Below are 26,714 nucleotides of genomic sequence, written 5' to 3' on the forward strand. Positions count from 1 at the left end.
GCAGATCCTCATAGAACTGCTCTACTTCAGCTTCTTCAGCATCTCTGGTTGGGTCATATATTTTATCACTGTGATGTTAGATGGCTTGCCCTGAATTCAAATTGTGATCATTCTGTCATTTTTTGGATTGTATCCAAGCACTGCTTTAGCCACTTTACTATTAATTATGAAGGCTACTCCATTTCTTCTGTGGTCCTCTTGTCCACAGTAGCAGATCTGGTGGTCATTTGATGTGAAGTGGCCCATTCCAGTCCATTTCACTTCACTGACACCCAAAATGTCTATCTTTAATCTTGACATCTCACCAATAACCACATCCAATTTGCCATGGCTCATAGATCTTACATTCCAGGTTCCAATGATGTGTTGATCCTTAGAACATCGGATTCACCGTTCACCACCAGCACTGTCGGCCGCTAGCCATCCTTTTGGCTGTGAGCTAGCTGTGTCATCATGTCTGGGGCTAGTTGAAGTCATCCTCTCTTCCTCCCCAGTAGCATTTTGACCATCTTCCTACCTTGGGGTCTCATCTTCCGATGGTATACCAACATATCTCTGGTTGTACTGATCCATTTAGTTTTCACGGCAAGAATACTGGGGTGGGTTGCCATTACCTTCCTGAGGGATCGCATTTAGTCTGACCTCTCTGTCATGACCTTCCCCTCTTGGGTGGCCCTTCATGGTTTAGCTCATGGCATCATTGAGATGCTCAAGCTCCAGCACCATGACAAGGTAACTATCCTTTGCTGAAGAGAAGGATACTAGGTATCAAAGAAAGACCAAACGTCAACAGAATCCATTTAAAGCTTCCTCTGGCTGGTAGCCAGTCTATCTTTTGTAAATCCACAAATTGTTTCTCACATCGTAGTAACTGACTTAATGATTGGAGTATAGCTCTTTTTGTCTCCCATTTGCCTCCATTAATTCTATTAGTTTGTATTTTAAGGGCTATCTTATTGGGTTGTAAATAACATTTACTTAATACAGGTTTTTTTACCCTTTTCATCTATTTCTGTACAGTTGTTTGTCATTTTCATATCTTCCCTTTTAGCTCCTAATAAAGGGTTAATTTCTAAGGCTGAAACTTCCCTTCCTCCACAGCCTAACTGTGAGGAACAATGTAAGTGTAAGCCCTTAGCTTTATCAGAGGCCTCAGTTTTATTTGCATGATTCTTACCACATTCAACAAAGGAGTCTTTTAAAGAATTAACTTGAGTTTTGATCGTAGTCAGTAAATCAAAGATTGAGAGAACCGTCTGTGCCGTCAATAGACTGTGTCTGGTTATAAATTCCAATGAGTTTTGGACTTCCAAGCTTTTATGATCAAGGAGTCCTTCCTTATTTAATTGTTCAGCAGCTGTGCAAACAGCAACAGCCTGTGGGGAAGGAATGTTTTCTAGCAATGATGAAGTAAACTCCAACAATTGCTGACTCTCAATCTCAGTAAGTCCCACTCTAAAGAATCCTTTCTATTCAGTAGGTAAGTCGGGGAATCATACTTTACTGATGAGGTCCGCTTACTTGTAACAAATCTGTCCACCTTCTGTTGTTTCAGCAGTTTAGATGAGGGTTGTGTTGCCGAGGGAGTCCTTTGTCTCTTCTTCCTTTTCCCCAAATCAAAAGATATGTAGTATAAGTAAAATATAAATAAGCAAGGGAGGCTCCATAGTAGGATAACAAACTATCTAAAGTTGAATGGAGAATTTAAAATGCAGTAAAATAGAAATAAAAGGAACTTGTTAGAGGAGCTCATTACAAGACGTTGCAAGTGGGAGGCATTCATCCAGAAGTCAACAACCTCAAACTTTGGTTCCGAATACAGAGTTCATGGCAAGGAAAACGCATCAGAGCTGAGATCTGAAAAGTTGTTCTTAGCTGTTTTTCTTTTTTCTTTTAGTGGTGTACTCAACATCTTCTACAATCTTGTTAGAAGCTTTGGATACAAGACTCTCTGGCCCAGTTCTGTGTGTACCACCCCTCTGCATTGAAAGAGAGGGAGGGAGGGAATGAAAAACTTTTGAGGAAGCAACTTTCCTCTGTTACCATTTTTCTTCCATAGGTCTCCAAAATGATTGTCAAGATATCTTAGAAACATACTGTGACACCGGCTTAATTTTCTCCAGGGCTCTGCACCTTACTCCTGCCCACTTCACTCTTTGATTTAAATTACAGAGAATTCCATAATAGGAAGCTCAAGCAGGGATTAGGGATACTCATTTCCTCTTTCCACCATGCAAATACAGACCTTACTGCTCTGCAGACATAGAGGCAGAGTTTATTTGCCCAGATTATTTATCCATGTGACCAGGCATCTTCATGCCATATCTAGCCTGAAACCAATCTAGATAATAATTATCATTCTGGAATTTCTACAGTTGTTCATCAGCCACCTGGTCTACCTTTTTACCTTCAACTGTCCATCTCCCAACAAACAGTATTATTATATTTATCTTAAAAGTCAATACATAATTTCTATTGATATTGATGCTTTATCTCTATAGTAAACAAAAAATGAGATATTTCTACTTTCTTATGGGTTTGTACCCAATTACATTGTATGACACTGATATACAATTCAACATCTTACCTAAGTTTGGGTGGTAGGTGTGTCAAAAAAGCTACCATTTCACAAAAACATTCAATGCTTTCTTCTTTCCTGTTCAAATTAGTTCAGAGAATGGCCATTTTAGTCTGCTATTAAGAAAAAGAAACCTTCAGGGAGTCATGGGATGCCTTAAAAGCTAATCTATTGTAGTAGATTTCTGTCTATAAATACCATTCTACAATATGTGCTAGCCTTTCAGGTTATAATAGACTCTTAGTTGTTTTCATTTAAACACGGTAATTTTAAAGGATTAAAAATGCAGCTGCTTCACATCTGCAATTTGCTAAATGCTGTGAATTGCCCTGTACTTATTGTAATTCTCTCCCTGTGAGATTGTCCTAGAAGCTTCTACTGGTGAAGAACTTGTGTCATGTATTCTGATGGGATTGAATTGCCAGAAGTTTATTCTACAAAGATCCTTGGGTCCACCTTGAGGTTCTGCTATCTCCCAGCATAATTTAAAGTGTTGCATTTGATGGATAAAATCCTGGCAAAAATAATCTTGCTATTTATTCAGAGCACTTTGGTGTTGGACTACTCCAAAACACTTAATGTCCTGCCAACTGAAATCCTGCAGGGCAGACATTAGGATAAAGACATGTTTGTATTGCTCCATTCTATTTGGCAGCTTTTATTTTGAGGTTTCCTGCCCATTGCCCCAGCAAATAGAGGGGGATTTTTTTTAAATGACTCATCTAAATTTCCCCTTAGGTAAAGAACTTAGTGCAGAGTTGGGGAGAATGAAGATAAAAACCCTTCAAATCAGCATCTTTCCACTCCCTGAAACAGGTCCTACTGGAGCCTGTCTGTCATTGGGATTTCCCATTCTTTAGGACAGCTTGTTCTGTTGTGTTAAATTTTGAGCTACTTAAAGCTACATTTACTACATGCATATTCTGCCTTATTCCAGTAGTCCAAGGCATGGGGGTCTCCTAACATTTATTTATTTTATATATGCATATGTATATGTATATTTCAAATTTCCATCACCGCCCACCTCCCCCAAAAAGGGGACTCTGGGCAATTAATATAACTACTACGACAAGCCTGTGATCTAGATTGGGCTGTGAGAGTAACTGGTTCAAAGTCAACCAGTGAATGTCCATGGCTTAGAGTGGACTTGAACCCAAATCTCCCCACTCCCAGTCCAACACTGTAATCACACATCTTGCTGATTCTCATCACCAGTGTCACTGTGTTGACAGCCAGTTGTTCTCCTTGTAACTCACTATGAATTGGCCAAAACCAAGGGAAATCAAATTAAAGATTCTTGGCCCAAACCATCTATCTAGCATTAAAGAACTGGTATAATGCACACAAAGTCTTCCTCAAGAAGTAACATATTGCAACAAGGAATAATACATCTGTGAGTTCCACCCATTTTGGACATGCTTATGATGTCTCAATGCAAATACTAAAAGGGTGGGATTTATGTCATGACAACAGAACACTTTTTATATCCGACTGACTAATATGATACACACATACACACCTTGGACTCTGCTGCATTTCAATTGAACCCAAGGAGACAAAGCATTTCAATTGAACCCAAGGAGACAAAGTCACAAAGCCAGATTTTTTGGTTATGGCATGTCTCATAGGGAAGGGAGTTGATAGCTCATCTTTTCATATTGGATATCCCAGGCCAATGGCATTGCAATGATTTTTTTTTTTTTAGTACTTCAACTGCTTCCATCAAGTGTAAATTATATGTTACAACTAAATAATAAATGTATTCCTCTGACTATCCTGACTGTTATCATAGACTTTTCAATGTACAGTCATAAAATGAAGGCCAGATTAAAATGATTGGGATAACAACAGAATTTATAGCAGTCAAACATCTAGCAGGACTACATAGACTGGTTGAAAAGGTGGGCTGGTGTGGAAAACACCATTGTCTTCTAAGTGCAAATAGTAATGAAGCCATATAGATCTCACGGAAGATGGAATTCCAGAGGTGGGTAATAACTAAAAAAGAGTCCCTCACACATTTTAATCAGTAGGGCTGTGCAGCACTCTGGAAATAATTCAGAAATGATGCTTTCCAATATGTGGAAGTAGGAACACAGCCCCTCTCTGCAACTGTTTAAAGCAACCACATATTTTCCCAATATTGTGTAGCAACTGTAAAGGGTGGTTAAATGGTTCCTGGAGAAGATGTGGCTACTTAAAAAGGAAGGAGCTATGTTCACAATCTGACATGCGTGAAACAACTTTTTCTGAATAATTCCATATTTCCGAAAAAAGAAAGAATAATAGAGGTAAGAAATAAGCCATAGCTGTTATATAAATCCTCATACTGGAGATTTTGTGTCTCTATCATCCCAGAGGGGGGATTATTTGAATATATATTCCTATGTTTTTATACATTACTTGGCTACCAGGAAGCAGTATATTACCAGTTGCATCCATATTGTATTCATCAGGTACATGCAGCCATCATAGTATAGATATTACATGGTTCAAAGCTTCTACTAGAAATTGAGCTTTTTGTTTATCAATGTCCTTGCTCAAAGGTGATATTGCGAACTGGGTCCAATATTCTGTGTTGGTCAGACCAATAGGTATGGTCTGGCCAACACAGAATTGAAGGAACAATGTCTTCTCATGATCTTGACATAGACCAGATTTGTCTGAGACAGATTTAACTTTGAAAAGAAAATATCAAAGGGGCAGGAACAGCAACAATTATTTCTTTATAATACTTTTCTTTTTTTTCCCCTTCTTTTTTTTTTGTTGTGGCCTCATACACGCCAGAAATCTTGGAGATAACTAACCAGTGTGATGGAGCATCTTATTGTAAGGTGTTAAAAATATCATGCAAATAATTAACCAGTGCCACTGACATCACACCTGCAACGTTTGTTAGCCACGAAAAATTATAGTTTAATAATGTAATCTGGCAGGCTATAATGTGAAATATATAGTACTGTGAGTGAAACAGCTGTAAATTTCCATGGCTAACAAATGTTGCAGGTGCAATATCAAACGTACCAGTCAATTATTTCCGTGATATTTTTAACACCTTACTATAAGGCTGTGAAAGTGATATGTAGACAATAAAAGTGTTTTTTTTTTCCTTAGTGGCTAAAAAGGGATTGATTAAAAATACTATCCTAGAAAAAGTATTGAGTTGTGATTGATATATTTGATTGGCTTTAAACATGGCATTTCACTCATATACAAATCTTACTAAGCTAGCTTCTCTGGTCCCTGTTCACGTGTATTATACACATTTGGATTACTACGTTAGCTTAAAGAGGATGGTAGTGTATTCTCACTTTGTGAATGAGATGATTTTTATCTATGGAAAGTCTGAAGACCATTAGTTTTATCACAGACCAGATAAAAATAAATATTCAAAGAAAACAACTAGCTTTGTGCACATTATGAATCATTAGGACAGGGTGTGCTTCAGTGACTGAAAAAGATGAATTTGAAAAAAGCATTTTAAAGCACCTCTCTAAATCATTTTTGAGGCATGCAGAGCCCTGGCACACATCACTCGAGAACTCATAGCTGGATGCAGGGTTATTTTCATTGCACTCCATTTGAGGAGAAATGAAATTCCTTGAAAGTGTATGCTGTTAGGTTACTCCTCACATAAAATCATTTAGTCTTTTAAAATGATGAACAACTATGTAAAACTATGTAAAATAGGTCTTAAATACTGAAGAAGACATGCGTGATATAAGAACAGCAAGAAAGCAAAATACACATTAATGTGAGTTAATGATATAGGCCCGTGGGTTGGTGGTAACTGATAATTATCTTGTATTTCCTGTCAAAGCCCAAATGACATTAATAATAATAGCAATATGATCTATATCCTGCCTTTATTTTATGCAACTTAAAGTGGCATATATAACACTGCCACCTCCTATTTTACCCACAACAAATACGCTGTGAGATGGGTTGGGCAGAGAGAGTGAGTGACTGGTCTAAAATCACCCAGTTGGCTTTCATGCATAAGGGAGGCCTAGTACTCACAATCTCCCAGTTTCTAAACTAGCACCTTAATCACTAAATTTGTATATTTAAGCACTTGTTTCATCCTTGCATTCTTTTGGGAGTTCTACAGCAATGAGTTTATGAGCTGCAACTGCAAACTAGGAATGTCATTCTTAGATTTCTTCCTAAAAAATCAAATTAAAAGTATGAAGTCAGAGCCAGAATACATTGTGCCATTTCATATAGATCTTGGAAAAACATATGCATGCTAACTTCCATTTCTTTACTATATCTGAATCAGGAGTTTCAGATAATGCAATTCTTTGTCTGGACACAGAGATAAACAGAACGGAAACCAGAAGGCAGTCATATGGATAGGTGTTTCTGTATCTGTAAGGCTATCAGTTCTAGGCTGCAGCAATCTGGAAACCATCAGGAGTTGTCTGAATTTTCGCAGCTCAGATCTGGTAACCTTAATAACTTGAAAATGGTGTTGTGGATGGGGTTGCATTCTTTCTGAAAAAGTAAGTAAATAGTATTGATATGTTTGTAGACCCATCATAGCAAATAAAGGCTCAAGTGGTTCTTAACAACTTAGTCACTGTCCTCTTTACCGGAACCTCACTTATAATATGCATGTGTGACTATGCACAGTTTAGCAGCTGAGGCCAGTGAAAACCTAGCATCAAGATACCTGCAAGTATTTATATATTGCACTACTTCCAGCAGTGGTTTACAGTTTAATACAGTAAAAAACTAAACAACAAGAACAAAAGACCTATTAAGAAATGTGATAATGTCTATTCAACATGCACACTGAAGACTCGTCAGAACCATATGGCATTAATCTTATTGCAGGAATTCCCATGCTTCAGGGCAAGTAGTTCCATAATCTGGGAGCTGATATGGAGAAGGCACAACTCTGGGCTCCACTAACATCTGTTTGGTAATATTAACCTCTAAAGTTGTAAACAATGTAGAGCCATGTTTAACAGCTTTCTCCTATAGAGAATTAGTAAGTGGCCCTCCAGGTCTCCTAGCTGTACCACAGCCTATGGATATTCATTGGTACTTGCTAAGAATGTGACCTTTTCTGCTGTGGTGCTTAGTGTCTCAAACATATCCTTTTCAAAAATGGATCATGGGATAAATCTACTGAATGTAGGTGCATCTGGAAATCTTTTATTCTAGAATTTCAAGATCTATTATTGTATCCTTTTAAATTATGGGTTACTATGTTTTATTTGTAATGCATTTTTCCTTTATTTAGGGTCATTTCTTGTACTGTCTGACTAGATAGTAATATATGACAGACAGTATAACTTTTTCAACACATCAGAAAAAACAGAATCAGAGAACCTCTTAATGAATATTTGATTGAAATGCGATTTCTTGTGTGTGTGTGCTTTACTAATATGTACATTCTTGTAGCATATACTGAGATTGGTACCTTATTGAAATGATGATGCCACAAATATCTATATGTTTGCAGATCCAGAAATTCCTATGGCCACAGGGACATTCTCCTATGGACCATAGAATTTTAACAGAATGGCTGAATAGGCAGGCTAATTCCAGTGAGTTAAGAACTTGGCAGATTTGGTTTTGTTGACATCCAAACAGACTGAATAGACAGGATCATTTCCAAAGAGTCATTCTAGCTGCCTACCACAGTGCACACTTTTCTGGACACAGATCAGCAACTAAACCTCTTTGGTGCCAGTTGGTTGCTATGCAACATATAAGGAGAACAATGATTAAATCTATACCCCAGATAGCCTTACTTTTGTATTTTTCAGATGCTATGGGCAAATTAGCCCTTACTTTTTTTATTTGATATGATTTCCTACCACCACTATTCCAACAAGGAATAATTGTAAATAATTACTGTAGGTAAATGTATGATCTGTTCAGCAACTAAACTTATAAATGACATTTCACAGAAGCTCACAGTGTGGAAAAAGTCAGAAAAGAATGGTAGTTAAATTTCACTGGAAATTGCTACCTTTCAGGGAGCAAAAAGAAGAGAGAATCTTTTAAAATCTACCTAACATAAAAGATTTGATGTCTGCAGCCATTTTTGAGATTCATGACACTTTACTTACTTCTACATTAGGCTAATGCAGAACAAAATTAATGAAGAATCTAAGGTGTAATGTTCTTGCAAGAATGCTGACAGAGGGAAGGCTGAGCTTTAAACGGGGACTGCTTGTTTTAGCATTATCTCTGTTGCAGTGAAACATGCTCTACATTTTCTGGACAAATATCACTTGGAATTAATTGAATGGAAACAGGGATGTTCAGAAATGCAATTTCAGAGTTGGTGAGCTATGACTTTATAATCAAACTGAGTCACTGTAAACATAGATTAGCTCTTGTTCTTTCTGCTGACTTGAAAACAAATAAATGAATGAATCTTTTAAAGTTCTGGGATTTCTTCATGACCCTGCAGATTTACAAGTAATATATGATGATGCATCAACATTAATTGTTCTTTTTGTTGTCTGAGTAATAACTTATAATTGCTGTCTTTATCATTTTTTTCTGAAGCCAAAATTTTGTGGTAGCCCAATTTTTGAACATGGAAAATATTCTAAACTTGTGCTAAAATCCATGCAAGGTCTGGGCATTTCTTTAAACTCCTCAGCATTGAGATATAACTTACCTGCAGGTGAGGCATTCTTAGAAATATACAAGTAGGCCCAATAAAAAGACAAGGTTCAAATCTTGTACCTTTAGGGAACATCATTTTGAATATCATTCTTTTAGAGCAAAGGTTGATGTAATGTGAAATCTTTTTAATAAAACATGAAAAGTTCCATATATTAGAGAACAGCTGGTACAACATCAGCAGCTAGAATGATTGAACTGGGGAGAACAGATTCTGAAAGGCCTACAAAAATTGACCTTGCAAATTTTAAACTGAATCAAGAAGTTTAACAATTATCTGAAACAAAGCTGTTGGGAAACTTAAATCCTCCATTTTGGCTCTGGATTTCTATTCCAATACATCAATGCTACATCAGGAACCTTTTCCCTATCCTCCCACAGTTTTGGATAGGGAATAATTGCCTTAGTTTTCTGGAAGGCCAAGGACTACTCTTGCAGTTAGAGAAGTTCTACAGTAAAGTTAATCATGTATGAATGTGGTAGGTCTCCGGTGGATATACTTCAACAGAGGCTAGATAGAATTTGTCAAAAGGTCTGTAATTTGGATTCTAGCACTGGCATAAAAGGTTTCTTCCAACTCTTTGCTCCTATGGAAGTATAATAGGCATATTGTTCTAGTTAGACTATGAGGCGACCAGAGGAAAGTAAAATGGAATTCTTTATTTACAATACAACTATATATAATTGGTAATTGTCCTTTGAATAACCATTCAGTTCGATTCAAGCCCAACCAGGCAATGGCAGAGTGCTTGGCAAGACAGCGAAGCCAGGTTCAGCTGGAGAACACGGCAATGCAGCTGAACTGGACTCTACTGGGAATCACAGCAAGGTGGCAAAGCAGGATTTGACTGAGGGCCATGGCAAGGAGGCAAGACCGGACTCAGCAGGAACTGGTGGCAAGGCGACTGGACAGGACTCAGCCGAAGATGGAGGCAAGGCGACTGAACCAGCCTCAGCTGGAGAATCCGGTAAGACTGCAAGGCAAAACTCAGCTGTGGATCACAATGAGGCAACAAGGCTAGTCTCAACTGGACTCTGTGGCAAGGCAGTGAAACTCGATTGGACTGAGCTCTGGGGCATGGTGGCAGGACTCGACTCAGTGGGGCTTCATGGCAAGACAGCAAGGCAAGACTCGACTGGATCTCATGGCAAGGTGACAAGGCAAGGCTCAGCTGGGGCTCACTGCAAGGTAGCAAGGTAGGGTTCAGGAGGCTGGGAAGGCTCTGGTTCTGTAGTGGTACAGGGCAGAGCTCCAAGAACAGTTCTGGCTTTTCTTCACTGCAGGAAGATGTTGGCTCAGTGGAACATTTGTCTCCAGCAGCCTGGTCCTTGCACTGGCCCCTTTTAATTTTGTTCCCTTCACACATTTTTTCCTCTGGAGCCAATCAAACTTCATTTTGCTTGGTGAGCTTTTTGACTCACCTTTCCCTTGCACTGATTGGCAGCTTTGAATCCAGCTCCTGGCTTTGTCCAATCAGCTGCTCAGGACTTTCCTGCTCTGCTGAGTCACTCCAAGTTTCGATTTCCCCAATTTGCTGAGCATAGGTTTTGATTTCCCCTTCCTCAGCCTCAGAGTCAGACTCGACCCTTACACATATTAAGGTGAAAAGAGGAGAACAAGGAAGACTTATCAAGCATTTCCCTTTCTCCAAAAGTACCTTTAAGGAGAGAGGCTAATCAAGTTAATCTAGGTAGGATTCTGCCTGGGCCAGCATGTCATTTTTTAGTTTGTTTGTTCCTTTCAAGGAGCTTCTACTGAAAGGCTATATTCCTGAGCACTTCTACAACTGCCTTCCTGATGTTTCTTCCCACTGCTGCTTACTGCTTGTAGGGATAGGAAGCAAACTTTCCATGAAGTTATGAACTGATTGGTCTTGCTTGCCTAGGTGGCAGCTGGGATGACATAGGCTAGATCTCCTAGAAAATGCAGAGAAGCTGGGTCAAATCATCTGGGCAACAGATTACTTGGGAAACCTTGGAAAGGATAGAGGCACAAAGACCCATTTCAAATTTGGGGATGTGTGTATTTATGCAACAAAGAACAATCCTAGTCTTATTACCATCTAAATTCAATGAAATTCTTTCCCTGGTATGTACAGGGTATAAAATAATGTGGTATAAAATATATTTTTGCTTTACCCTCCCATAAGGGTAAAACTTTTGACATATTGGAAGTTTCTTTTAATTACAGCACATAATTCAAAATGTCAGAAAAAATATATAATGATATGCCAGATTGAACACATAGACAACAGGTGGTGTGTGACTGCTTGATGCAACATTTCAGTATGTTTGTGCCATAGCTTTGCAGTGTCTAATTTTTTTTAACAAAAATCCCTGTAGTTCACAAAAGCATTTTAAATTTACAAGTCAAGAATGCATAAGAACCTCTTAATACTTACAGTAAGTAATAGCTAATCTGTTTTAAATGATCCTGAGAATGCTCTCTGCCTTTAGAATTGAAGTGTTTTGCTTGATCAAATCAAGGTCCCCATAATTTAGCACTTTTGGCACAAATCCACGTGCTAGGAGCAAAGGGACCGCCAATGGATCTCAGTCTACTTTTTGCCAAGACCTCTATAATTTCTTGCTGCTTAGTTTCCAGCTCAGCTCTTATGACAACTGATATTACAGTCAACTTTACAATTCCCCAGATTTATTCCATGCCTTAGGCTTTGAAGTTGAAGGAAGATTAAGAAAGATGCATAATCAGCTTAATCATCTTTAATGCACTGTCCTTCATAATGAAAGGTAAAATCTCCTTTGAGTAGAGCTTGACTCCTGGTCATTTCATCAACATGTTCATATATATTTTTGTGGCAAGAATATAGAAAGAAATTTGCATTGCCTTTTTTCTCAGCCCTCAGTCCTGATATTTGCTGGCAATTTCCTGTCCATGATGCCTGATCCTGCTTATTTTGTTGAGATCAGCTAAAGTCGAGTATGTGCTGCAACCTAGCTAATATCTTCCTGTTAATGCATTAGAATGAAGTGGGATTGAAATATTAACAGTGTCATGCAACTAAGTACACTATATTTATTTATTTGTTTGTTTGTTTGTTTATTTATTTATTATTTAAATTTATATCACCACCCATCTCCCCCAATGGGGGACTCTGGGTGGTTTACAATAGAATAATGATAAAAACATATCAACCTGAATTACAGTCTAAAAATATAAATAAAGTAATAAATATAAAATCCAAGCAGAGATGGAACCACAATCAATAAGGGGTGCTATGGTGCCAGCCACCCCCAGGTGGAGCTGTCACCCTCCCCATCCCAAGTGAGGCGGCAGAACCAGGTCTTCAATTTCTTCTGGAAGTCTGGGAGCGAGGAGACCCATCTCAACTCTAGGGGCAAGATATTCCAAAGGGCGGGTGCCAGTGCAGAGAAGGCTCACCTCTTGGACCCTGCTAGATGAAAATCCTTTGCTGATGGAATCTGTAGCATGCCCTCCCTGCTTGACCCAGTGCGGCAGGTTGCTGTTATGGGAATGAGACCGTCCCTCAGGTAACCTGGTCCTATGCCCTGTAGGGCTTTAAAGGTAATAACCAACATCTTGACTTGGACCTGGAAGCAAACTGGTACCCAATGCAGCTTGCGTAACAGTGGTGTCACATGGGCTGATTTTACAGCACTGATAACTATCTGCACAGCCACATTCTGGACCAGCTGAAGCTTCCGAATACTCTTCAAGGGTAGCCCCATGTAGAGTGCATTGCAATAGTCTATATGGGAGATGACACGGGCATGAGTGACTGTTCGGAGGGCATCTCGGTCCGGGAATGAATACCATTTCAGATTAAAGGAGGAAAATTTCATATTTAAATTATCTCAGTATATTAAAATAGTCGCAACAAAAACACCAACATCTACCATTTTCAATGTAAGCTAGTCTAAAATGGCACATATTGGACCAACACTGCTACTTTCTCATTCCATGTATACACTGATAGGGGCTGAAATGATTGTTACAGACCAGGAAAGAGAATGTGAGATGTTGGTGGACATTGACTCAGTGCATGGCTATTGTGGGAATAGACATTCTATGTTAGAGGTCATTAGGAATCTAGTTCAAAGTAAAACTGCTAAAATCAAAGCTCTGATGAATATACCAGTTGTTAGGAAATTTAAACAATAGCTCTAAGTTATCTTGTATGCATGAAAACCTCTTGTCACCCCTACCCCATCGGATAAGCTATTAGTACTTGTGGGTAACAACAAGCTAACGTTCCTTCAGCAAAGGATCGTGACCTTGTTGTGATGCTGGAGCTTGAGCACCTCAATGATGCCATGAGCTAAACCGTGAAGGGCCATCCAAGATGGGAAGGTCATGACAGAGAGGTCAGACTAAATGTGATCCCTGGGGAAGGTAATGGCAACCCACCTCAGTATTCTTGCCGTGAAAACTAAATGGATCAGTACAACCAGAGATATGTCGGGATACCATCGGAAGAGGAGACCCCCAGGTCGGAAGATGGTCAAAATGCTACTGGAGAGGAACAGAGGATGAGTTCAACTAGCCCCAGACATGATGACACAGCTAGCTCACAGCAAAAAGGACAGCTAGCGGCCGACGGTGCTGGTGGTGAATGGCGAATCCGATGTTCTAAGGATCAACACACCATTGGAAGCTGGAATGTAAGATCTATGAGCCAGTGCAAACTGAATGTGGTTATTGGTGAGATGTCAAGACTAAAGATAGACATGTTGGGTGTCAGTGAACTGAAATGGACTGGAATGGGCCACTTCACATCAAATGACCACCAGATCTACTACTCTGGACAAGAGGACCACAGAAGAAATGGAGTAGCCTTCATAATTAATAGTCAAGTGGCTAAAGCAGTGCTTGGATACAATCCAAAAAAATGACAGAATGATCTCAATTCGAATTCAGGGCAAGCCATCTAACATCACAGTGATCCAAATATATGCCCCAACCACAGATGCTGAAGAAGCTGAAGTAGAGCAGTTCTATGAGGTACTGCAGCACCTACTGGACAACACGCCTAAAAGAGATGTTAATTTCATCACGGGAGACTGGAATGCTAAGGTGGGCAGTCAAATGACACCTGGAATTACAGGTAAGCATGGCATGGGAGAACAAAACGAAGCAGGACATAGGCTGATAGAATTTTGCCAAGACAACTCACTCTGCATAACAAACACTCTCTTCCAACAACCTAAGAGATGGCTTTATACGTGGACTTCACCAGACGGAAAACACCGAAATCAGATTGACTACATCCTTTGCAGCCAAAGGTGGCAGACATCTATACAGTCGGAAAAACAAGATCTGGAGCTGACTGTAGTTCCAATCACAAACTTCTTCTTGCACAATTTAGGATCAGACTAATGAGATTAGGGAAGACCCACAGATCAGCTAGATATGAGCTCACTAATATCCCTAAGGAATATGCAGTGGAGGTGAAGAATAGATTTAAGGGACTGGACTTAGTAGATAGGGTCCTGGAAGAACTATGGACAGAGGTTCGCAAGATTGTTCAGGAGGCAGCAACAAAATACATCCCAAAGAAAGAGAAAACCAAGAAGGCAAAATGGCTGTCTGCTGAGACACTAGAAGTAGCCCAAGAAAGAAGGAAAGCAAAAGGCAACAGTGATAGGGGGAGATATGCCCAATTAAATGCAAAATTCCAGAGGTTAGCCAGAAGAGACAAGGAATTATTTTTAAACAAGCAATGCACGGAAATGGAAGAAGACAATAGAATAGGAAGGACAAGAGTCCTCTTCCAGAAAATTAGAAACATTGGAGGTAAATTCCAGGCAAAAATAGGTATGATCAAAAACCAAGATGGCAAGGACCTAACAGAAGAAGAAGAGATCAAGAAAAAGTGGCAAGAATATATGGAAGACCTGTATAGGGAGGATAACAATAACAGGAATAGCTTTGACGGTGTGGTCAGTGAGCTAGAGCCAGACATCCTGAAGAGTGAGGTTGAATGGGCCTTAAGAAGCATTGCTAATAACAAGGCAGTAGGAGATGACGGCATCCCAGCTGAACTGTTCAAAATCTTGCAAGATGATGCTGTCAAGGTAATGCATGCTATATGCCAGCAAATTTGGAAAACACAGGAATGGCCATCAGATTGGAAAAAAACAACTTATATCCCCATACCAAAAAAGGGAAACACTAAAGAATGTTCAAACTATTGAACAGTGGCACTCATTTCACAGGCCAGTAAGGTAATGCTCAAGATCCTGCAAGGTAGACTTCAGCAATTCATGGAGTGAGAATTGCCAGATGTGCAAGCTGGGTTTAGAAAAGGCAGAGGAACTAGGGACCAAATTGCCAATATCCGCTGGATAATGGAAAAAGCCAGGGAGTTTCAGAAAAACATCTATTTCTGTTCTGTGGACTATTCCAAAGCCGTTGACTGTGTGGACCATATAAAATTGTGGCAAGTTCTTAGCAGTATGGGGATACCAAGTCATCTTGTCTGCCTCCTGAGGAATCTGTATAACAACCAAGTAGCAACAGTAAGAACAGACCACGGAACAATGGGCTGGTTTAAGATTGGGAAAGGAGTACGGCAGGGCTGTATACTCTCACCCTACCTATTCAACTTGTATGCAGAACACATCATGAGACATGCTGGGCTTGAGGAATTCAAGGCTGGAGTTAAAATCTCTGGAAGAAACATGAACAATCTCAGATATGCAGATGATACCACTTTAATGGCTGAAAGCAAAGAGGAACTGAGGAGCCTTATGATGAAGGTGAAGGAAGAAAGTGCAAAAGCTGGTTTGCAGCTAAACCTCAAAAAAACCAAGATTATGGCAAGCAGCATGATTGATAAATGGCAAATAGAGGGAGAAAACCTAGAGGCAGTGAAAGACTTTGTATTCCTAGGTGCGAAGATTACTGCAGGTGCTGACTGCAGTCAGGAAATCAGAAGACGCTTAATCCTTGGGAGAAGAGCAATGACAAATCTCGATAAACTAGTTAAGAGCAGAGAAATCACACTGACAACAAAGGCCCGCATAGTTAAAGCAATGGTGTTCCCCGTAGTAACATATGGCTGCGAGAGCTGGACCATAAGGAAGGCTGAGCGAAGGAAGATCGATGCTTTTGAACTGTGGTGTTGGAGGAAAATTCTGAGAGTGCCTTGGACTGCACGAAGATCAAACCAGTCCATCTCCAGGAAATAAAGCCAGACTGCTCACTTGAGGGAAGGATTGTTGTTTATTCGTTTAGTCGCTTCCGACTCTTCGTGACTTCATGGACCAGCCCACGCCAGAGCTTCCTGTCGGTCGTCAACACCCCCAGCTCCCCCAGGGACGAGTCCGTCACCTCTAGAATATCATCCATCCACCTTGCCCTTGGTCGGCCCCTCTTCCTTTTGCCCTCCACTCTCCCTAGCATCAGCATCTTCTCCAGGGTGTCCCGTCTTCTCATTATGTGGCCAAAGTATTTCAGTTTTGCCTTTAATATTGTTCCCTTAAGTGAGCAGTCTGGCTTGATTTCCTGGAGGATGGACTGGTTGGATCTATCAGCCTATGTCCTGCTTCGTTTTGTTCTCCCAGGCCATACTTACCTGTAATTCGAGGTGTCATTTGACTGCCCACCTTAGCATTCCAGTCTCCTGTGATGAAAATAACATCTCTTTTAGGCGTGTTGTCCAGTAGGTTCTGCAGATCCTCATAGAACTGCTCTGCTTCAGCTTCTTCAGCATTTGTGGTTGGGGCGTATATTTGGATCACTGTGATGTTAGATGGCTTGCCCTGAATTTGAATTGAGATCATTCTGTCGTTTTTTGGGTTGTATCCAAGCACTGCTTTAGCCACTTGACTATTAATTATGAAGGCTACTCCATTTCTTCTGTGGTCCTCTTGTTCACAGTAGTAGATCTGGTGTCATTTGATGTGAAGTGGCCCATTCCAGTCCATTTCAGTTCACTGATGCCCAGAATGTCTATCTTTAATCTTGACATCTCACCAATAACCACATCCAATTTGCCCTGGCTCATAGATCTTACATTCCAGGTTCCAATGGTGTGTTGATCCTTAGAACATCGGATTCGCCGTTCACCACCAGCACCATCGGCCGCTAGCCGTTCTTTCAGCTTTGAACTTGCTGCGTCATCACGTCTGGGGCTAGTTGAGCTCATCCTCTGTTCCTCCCCAGTAGCATTTTGACCATCTTCCGACCTGGGGGTCTCATCTTCCGATGGTATACCGACATATCTCTGGTTGTACTTATCCACTGAGTTTTCACGGCAAGAATACTGGGGTGGTTTGCCATTACCTTCCCCAGGGATCGCATTAATCTGACCTCTGTGTCATGACCTTCCCGTCTTGAGTGGCCCTTCACGGTTTAGCTCATGGCATCACTGAGGTTCTCAAGCTCCAGCACCACGACAAGGTAACGATCCTTTGCTGAAGTGAGGGAAGGATAATAAAAGCAAAACTGAAATACTTTGGCCACATAATGAGGAGAGAGGACACCCTGCAGAAGATGCTGATGCTAGGGAGAGTGGAAGGCAAAAAGAAGTGGGGCCGACCAAGGGCAAGATGGATGGATGATATTCTAGAGGTGACGGACTCGTCCCTGGGGGAGCTGGGGGTGTTGACGACTGACAGGAAGCTCTGGTGTGGGCTGGTCCATGAAGTCATGAAGAGTCAGAAGCGAGTGAACGAATAAACAACAAAATTGTGGGTAGCTTGATCAATGGGAGAACATATGGAACAAAGGTTTGAAATTCATGTTAAATTATAATTTGAAAGAGAAGTTTTATAAAATGCTGTATCATTGGTATTTAACACTTGATTAGTTGTCAAAGATGTATAAAGGGGTATCAAATGTATGCTGGACATTCTCCCAAAGTGAAGACACTTTCTTTCACCTTTGGTGGACTTGTGGGAAAGCTAAGAAATATTGGGAGCAAATATGTATTGTTATCCAAAAAATGCTTAAAATGAATACACAATTGAAACCAGAACTCTTTCTTTTGGACTTGATGGACCAATAACTTGAATAAAGAATTGAACTTTGTTTCTGTATATGACAACAGCGTCAAGATTTTTATATGTGCAAAGATGGAAAGATATTCAAATTCCCACAGTGGACAATTGGATGGTGAAATTATTGGAATTGGCAGAGATGGCAAAACTGACAGCATTGATAAGAAAAAACACTCTGACTGGATTTGTTTCTACATGGAAACCACTTCTGGATTATTTGCTTCTAGCTGGAAAAAATGAGGTTTTGATTTTGGGTTTTGATGATTAAACTGTTATTGTTTGTAGAAGTAATGTTTATTAAGGTTTAGTTTAAAGTAAGACATTAAGGTATTATATATTTGTATTTGTAAGGATTGCCTACCCTAATAGACTCAGACTCACAAGCAGGAACTTAATGATATCTGATTTATTAAAGAATAGTATGCAAATACAGAGAAAGCTGAGAATGAGCAAAAGCACGCCAAATACAAACTAAAAACCCTCGGCACAAACGTAATCCCTCCCCTCGCCCTGCCATTTCACCCCCCCCCCAGGTACTCGTAACCATTTCTGCTGATGTCCTGGGAAAGAAACCTTGAACACACGAGATAACCCAATCACATTCCAATCCAGCTGCAAACAGATAACAACCCCATGAGACAGAATCCTCCTCTCCTCCCAGATGAAACACGCATCAGCCAAATGACATGCGAAATGTTACGATGCAGCGGTAACATTGGAACGATGAGCATGACATACCCCCCCCCAAAAAAGCGAAACACTAAGGAGCAGGTTTCAGAGGATAAGCCAGATGAAAGCATCTAACTAAAACAGGAGATTGAACATCACGGGCAGACACCCACTCAGGGTGGGGGAAGTGCTTCCAATGAATCAGGTATTGCAGGGAGCCACGATTCCTGCAAGAATCAAGGACCTCCTTCACCTCAAAATGTTGCTGTCCATCAATCATGATTGGAGCAGGAGGTAGAGGTTGCGGGTGCCAATGATCGGAGTGGCTGACAGGCTTGAGCAAGCTGCAATGAAAAACAGGATGCAAACGTTTCAGAGGCAAATCCAGTTTAAACGTGACAGGGTTCACGATTCCCACAATGGGGAAAGGACCCACAAACTTAGGAGCCAACTTTTTGGAGTGCTGCGGGGACTTTATGAACTTGGTGGAAAGGTAGACCTGATCCCCAACTTTAAAATCAGGTTGAAGGGCTCGCCGTTTATAAGTAGACTGGGCATCAGCCAAAGCCTGCTGAATTACCGGCCAGGAATCAGCTAGCTGAGCAGCCCAATCAGAAGGAGAGCAGGGCTGCGTGGAGGGTTGGGGCAACTCAGGGATGGGGACAAAATCCCATCCAAAAATAACATGAAAAGGGGTGTGCCCTGTGCTCTGATGAACGGCATTGTTATAAGCCACCTCAGCAAAAGGCAGCAGATCAACCCAATTATCCTGTTGATAATTGACAAATGCCCTCAAAAACTGCTCCAGGGTCGAATTGAGAACCTCCGTAGATCCGTCAGTCTCCGGATGCAACGTAGTGGACTACTCTTGCTTGGTGCCCACCAGCTTCAGAAATGACTTCCAAAATTGGGAAGTGAACTGTGTCCCATGGTCCACGACCAAGCGGGAGGGGCTACCATGAATCCAGTAGATGTGGATTAGAAAAAGGCAGGCCAATTGCGGAGCAGACGGAATAGAAGCACATGGAATGAAATGGGCTTGCTTGGAAAAGTAGTCCTTTACCACCCAAATCACAGTCTTTCTCTGACTAGGAGGCAAATCCACAATGAAATCCATAGAAATCTCCTCCTAAGGACGAGAGGGGCTGGCAACCGGCTGCAGCAGCCCGTGCGGTTTCCCCCCTTTCCGTTTTGACATGGCACAGACAGGACAAGAAGCAACATAAGTTTTTATATCACGTCTTAAGGTGGGCCACCAAAACTGGCACCATACCAGGTGCAATGTTTTGACAAACCCAAAATGACCAGCCATCTTATCATCATGAGATCTATTTAAAATTTCCCTTCGCAAACTGTCAGGGACATAGAGGCAGTTTTGCTTCCAAGCTAACCCTTTGTCAAATGTAACATTGTCTCTATTCGCCTGCAACCAAATATCAGATTTCACCTCTTGCAGAAACTGTTGTTGCAATTGAGAGGGAACTGGAGTCCTCCCCCCAGCCGGTGAAACTGAAGCAGGAAGCAGCTGCGCACGAGTTTGACTGCGTGTGACAGCCTGCAAACCCAAGACCGCATCCAGGAGTAGGCGGGAAAGCGCATCAGCCAGGAAGTTTTTCTTGCCTGGAATGAATTTCAATTTAAAGTCAAAGCGACTAAAAAATTGAGCCCAGCGGATCTGTTTAGGACTAAGCTTCCAGGGTGCACTGAGCACTTCCAAATTTTCATGGTCAGTCCAAACCTCAAAAGGACATTTAGCCCCCTCTAAAAGGTGGTGCCATGCCTCCAAAGCCGCCTTGACAGCAAAAGCTTCCTTTTCCCAAACATGCCACCACCTTTCCATCTCAGAAAATTTCTGGGACAGATACGCACATGGCTTCAGGCGGTTGTCAGCATCTGCTCGCAGCAAGAGCACTCCAATTGAAAAATCAGAAGCATCCACTTGAACCACAAAGGGTTTAGTGGGATCAGGGTGTTGAAGAATGGGTTCAGCAGTGAACAGGCTTTTGAGTTTGTCAAAAGCCACCTGGCAGTCAGTTGTCCAATTGAGCAATGCCCCCGGGTTCTTTACTTTGCATGTGTCCCCCAACCCCTTGGTACATAACAAGTCAGTAAGAGGCAATGCAATTTCTGCGAACCCCTGGATGAATTGGCAGTAATAGTTGGAAAATCCAAGGAAACTTTGGAGCTGCCTACAGGTACACGGGTGTTCCCACCCCAAAATGGCTTGAATCTTTGCAGGATCCATCTCAATGCCCTTGTCAGAGATCCTGTACCCCAGGTAGTCAAGCTGAGTCTTATGAAATTCACACTTAGAAAGCTTGGCATAGAGCTCAGCCTTTCTCAGTTTGCTAAGCACCTGTTTTACCAAGTGCTCATGTTCCTCTTCAGTTTCAGTATAAATCAAAACATCATCCAAATAGACCAGTACACCTTTGAACAAATGTTCATGTAACACTTCATTGATCAATTGCATGAACACCCCTGGTGCCCCCGCCAATCCAAAAGGCAAAACTTTATACTGAAAAGAACCCAGTGGACAATTGAAAGCAGTCTTCCATTCATCCCCCTCCCGTATGCGGATGCGGAAATAGGCTTCCCACAAATCCAGCTTAGAGAAGATTCTCCCCTTAGCCAGATGTGCTAACATGTCTTTTATTAACGGAAGAGGATATTTATTTAATATTGAGACCGCATTCAATCCGCGATAATCTGTACAAAGACTCAATGTCCCATCCTTCTTTCCCCGAAACAAGACGCGGGCGCCTACTGGCGAATTCCCTGGTTCAATAAAACCTCTGGCCAAGTTTTTGTCCACAAACTCCCTCAACGCTGCCAGCTCCTTCTGAGTCATGGCATAACTTTTCGGCTTGGGCAGTTGAGTGTTGGGGACCAACTCTATTGCACAGTCAGTTTTTCGATGGGGTGGGAGTTGGTCCTTTCTCACCAAACACATCCGCAAAGCCTTGGTATTGCTCTGGCAAGCCCTCCAGTGGTGTGACAGCGAAATGCGGGGTTGTTGCCACTGCCATCCCCACTGCAGCCTCCAGAGCGTCGTCCTCCCCAGGGGCTTGATAGAAACCATCCCCAAAAGTCAAAGTCCTGTGCACCCAATTTATATAGGAGTTTTGTTGGACCAACCAAGGAATCCCCAGAATGACTAGGGGATGACCCACAGGCTCCACCACAAACTGCAGCCCCTCAGGGGGGCTGCCCAATTGTAACACCACCATTCCCGTGAAATGGGTGACTGGTTTCCCTCCTGCCGTTGAACCATCCAGCTGGGTGAAAATCATGGGACACTGCAGTGGAAAGCTGGGTAACTCCAGAGCAGCCACCACATCAGGGTGCATCAAGCAACACAAACACCCTGAATCGATCAATGCCCAAACTTCAACGGTCCTTGTGCGGGAGCCTAACTTCACTTTCACGTTCAGCATGGGACAGTTGGCACTCACCAAAACATCTTCATGCCTGTCCTCCACCACCTGCCCACAGGTGCTCTTTAGAGCAGGTGGCTGGCGTTTCCCACTGGCTGGTGTAGATCAGACTCCTCCTCGCACCCGAAGTAAGGAACCTCCTCCACTTCAGTTTCTGCCTTGGCTGCCTTCATTTTCCTGGGTAGGGAGGGTGATTTCCCTGCCGGCTTCCCTGAACAATCATCGGTCTTGCCCTTTGGGCATGCCACCACTCGGTGACCCTCCTTTCCACATCAGAGGCACTGCCCTTTTGTATAATGGCACTCCCTCTCCTCCTCCCAGGCACGTTGACCGGACTTTCCAGTGGGCACAGCAAGGTGGGAACCCTTGCTGAGCCGGGAATGTCTCATCACCTTCCTGTGAGCGAAGGTCTCATGGGCATGTTCAGCCTTCCCTGCCAACTGTATCCATTCGTACAGGGTATCTGGGTCGTCCCTACCGAGCAACCACCTCAGGACCTCCGTGTTCAGACCATCCTTAAAAAGCTCTATTAAGGTAGATTGGGACCAATCCTCAAACTTCCCAGCCAGAGCCTTAAATTCCAGAGCATAGTCCACTACAGATCTTGGCCCCTGGCTAAGCTCCCTCAGTGCCCGTTTTGCCCTTTCTTTAGCTAACAGGTCTTCAAAGTGTAGCTTCAATGCCCACAGGAATTCATCGAACTCCTCCAGCTCAGGAGCATCCAATTGACATAACTGCACAAACCAATCGGCAGCCCGCCCCTTTAGCTTAGTGGCAATGGCATTAATCTTAGCTTTTTCCGAACGAAAATACAGTCCCCATTCATCCATATAACTCCTTGCATTAGTAAGGAAGAACGACAACTTAGTGGGATCTCCATCAAATTTAACTGCAAAGTCCTTAACCCCCACTCCGGGAGGTCCCTTCACCACATCTGGGCAGTCGGACTTTCTTTTAGCTCCCAGGAATTTCCGCTCTTGAGGAGGGGACTTTGAAATTCGCACCCTAGGCGCCCTTGCCTCCTCTCTGTGCCAGGTCCTACTCCTTTCCTCCAAAGAAGGGGGGGGAAAGAAGGGGACGAATGCCTATTACTAGACTCCCCTCTCCTCCTCTCCCGAGGACCCCAGTCCATTGATATTTTCTGGAGCATGAATTCTATTGACTCCAATTTGGCCTCCACCAGTCTTATATGGTCAGGGGTTTGGGAATCCTCCTTTCCCTCCTGCCTCACCACGATTGGGGACATCGGGTATCACTGCTTCCAAGACGTTTTGAATGTCCCTGGTAGGGGTCCCTGTGTTTCATCCCAGGTGATCAGCTCTCCTGGTGACTCGCTGGTCAGTTCAGGGGCTCTTTTACCTCCAACCTCCTCTTCTCCCAGACTGGAGCTCGACATCTCCCAAATCTCCGAGAGCTCCCGAGTAGGGACCCTCTCTGTTCTTATCACCATGGAGTCGGGTTCCCCCTCGCTCGATTCCTCACTTTCCGCGGTTTGGGGATTTGGTTTGCTCATCGCTAGCACTTCTCCCTCACAGGATAAATCTGGAAAGGGGCTAACGGTAAATTTTTGGGATTCTCAGCTTTATGTAAGGATTGCCTACCCTAATAGACTCAGACTCACAAGCAGGAACTTAATGATATCTGATTTATTAAAGAATAGTATGCAAATACAGAGAAAGCTGAGAATGAGCAAAAGCGCGCCAAATACAAACTAAAAACCCTCGGCACAAACGTAATCCCTCCCCTCGCCCTGCCGTTGCAAACTCCCCCCCCCCCCCAGGTGCTGGTAACCGTTTCTGCTGATGTCCTGGGAAAGGAACCTTGAACACACAAGATAACCCAAACACATTCCAATCCAGCTGCAAACAGATAACAATCCCATGAGACAGAATCCTCCTCTCCTCCCAGATGAAACACGCATCAGCCAAATGACATGCGAAATGTTACGATGCAGCGGTAACATTGGAACGATGAACATGACAGTATTCATATCTGTGTTGAAGAAGTTTGGAAGTCGCTTTCTTTGTATTTCTTTCAAGTATTCTGCAGCTTTTTAGTCTTTTTTCTTTTAGTTCTTTCTTCAAGCTTTTCTATACTTTGCATTTTATCTGTCTTTTGAAACTTTAATAAAGGATTTTTAAAAAGTATTCATAGGTAGCACCAGAGATAAAAAGACACTAGGCTGAGGGTCCTCTCAAGCTTATAGATGGCACCCTGGCCATCTTGGGCAGAAGTGAAATGAGGATACAGGATAGCTTGATAAGAGCAAATGGAAGAGGGGCAGGCTAAGGTCATTAGGGATTATGGAAGTTATATGTGAAGATGGGGTTAATAATGAACATAAACAAGTTCAGAGCCAAGTACATTTCCATTTAAGCAGCCAAGGTTCAGGGTTTCAGAATTGTAGCATCAGAGTAGTTTAATCAGTGGCATATTTAAGTGTGTGTGTTTGTGTGTGCATGCAAAGAAGAGTCCTACTAGTGCACTGAAGGAAAGGAAGACTTTTATGTTGCAACAAGAGACCAGCTGGGATAAACAAATACTATTTAACTGATTTGCAGATACATTTTAAACTACAGATGTTGAGGCAGACAAATTAAGGAACAATGGTGGGAAAATACCTTTGTAAAAGTCTTTCTGACTCTGCTTGTTTCTTTAAGCTTAATTTTATAATGCTCACCTTGTGCCTTCTCTTCTTATTTACTGAAATTTCTTGTGGAAAAAAAATAATAAAAGCAATTGTTCTTTTTCATCCCACACTGAATGTATCATTGCAATAAAGTACTGAGCATTTGCAATAGAAATAAAACTTTGAGGAATATAATTACAAATGAACCCAAATTGCCACCAGAGGTCTTCACTGCCCCACCTAGCCTGACTGACAGTCGTCTTCCTTCAACAGCTAAAGAGTCGAGGAGTTTCTGCTAATGAAACTGAGTATGTTGGTCTTATGTTTCCCACTGTTAGGGAAAGATGGTACAAGGCAGAAAAAAAATTAAGTATGAAGCAATGGTGTTTCTAACTAAGAACTCAAAATCCATCATTGTTTCTATCTTTTGTGACAGGGAAACTTTAACAAGAGCAGCAAAATGTAGAACATTCTAAAAATGTAAAGGGAATTGAAGATACTCAAGATAATTTGACCACCTACCCAATCCACCTGTTCCAGTATCTAATTTGCTTAACTTTATTATGGGTTTTCTGCTGACACTATAGTTTTATTCTTGAACCCTTTTATTCTATGATTATATCTTTTATTCTATGAATATATATATATTCTTCTAAGCAATTTTCACCATTTGATTATAAACTGCATATCAGTACTTCTCATAAGGACAAGGCCAAATATTTTGAACAATCTTTTTTGGCAATTTATGGGAAGATACAGGAAAAAAGAAATGGCTGTTAAATCTGATGGCAGGCCATTTAAAAAATACAATCTACTTTGAGTTTGGGTCCTGGTGGCTTCCATGGCAACAGTGTGGAAATGATTTGCTATGGCCTTCTTCCAATATGCTTTGGACTTCAGTCAGGTCTATAACCCTGGGAATTCCTGGTCATCTCCCACCCAAATACTAACAAGGTCCATTCCTGCTTAGCATTTTCAGGACAGCTAAGGTTGGCCAAATGCTGCCACCTTAACTTCTTTTTAAATGGGACCTGTGGTGGCTTCTGAAAAATTTTCACAATCCTACTATGTTTCCTATAAAGTCTAGATGAGCAGTAGGCAACCTGTGGCCCTTGGAATGTATGTGGCCCCCACCTAGAATGTATATAGGGAGTCCTCATTTAGTGATCACAATTGGGACCAGCAACTTGGTTATTAAGTGAAGGGGTTGCTAAGTGAAACATCACAGTTTTATGATCTTCAGCTTTTCTTCACCTTACAAACTTGTGAAGGTCGAAATTGCGAGGACTGGTCAAAAAGTTACTTTTTCATCAGCATCATAACTATGAATGATCACTAAATGAGGCCTACCTGTATACATTCTAGGTGAGGGTCATGTACAATCCAAGGGCCACAGATTGCCCACTGCTCATCTAGACTACCTGTTTGTCTCTTAGCCTCCTGCAAGAGGTTAATCAAAGCCTTCAGTAAGAACTAACTCCCAGTAGGCTCCTGATCAAAAGAATATAGGGTGCTGTGAAAAAAAGAAAGAAAAGAGCATATTGGAGAAAAACGTATTTCCGCCCATTTTGGGCTCTGGCCCCACCCATTCCTGCCAGTGGGTAGTGACCAACAAATTAATCCTCGGGAATGGAACAGCACCCTCTAATAGTAAAAGGAGATTACACATGTTTGTCCCCATATCATGGCAGATATGCATGGACATTCCAGGAAGTGCAATGAGCATAACAAAGTGTAGTGACTACAGTAGACTCTACAACTGGTA

Source organism: Candoia aspera, chromosome 2, assembly GCF_035149785.1.
Source record: "Candoia aspera isolate rCanAsp1 chromosome 2, rCanAsp1.hap2, whole genome shotgun sequence".
NCBI classification, from domain to species: domain Eukaryota; kingdom Metazoa; phylum Chordata; class Lepidosauria; order Squamata; family Boidae; genus Candoia; species Candoia aspera.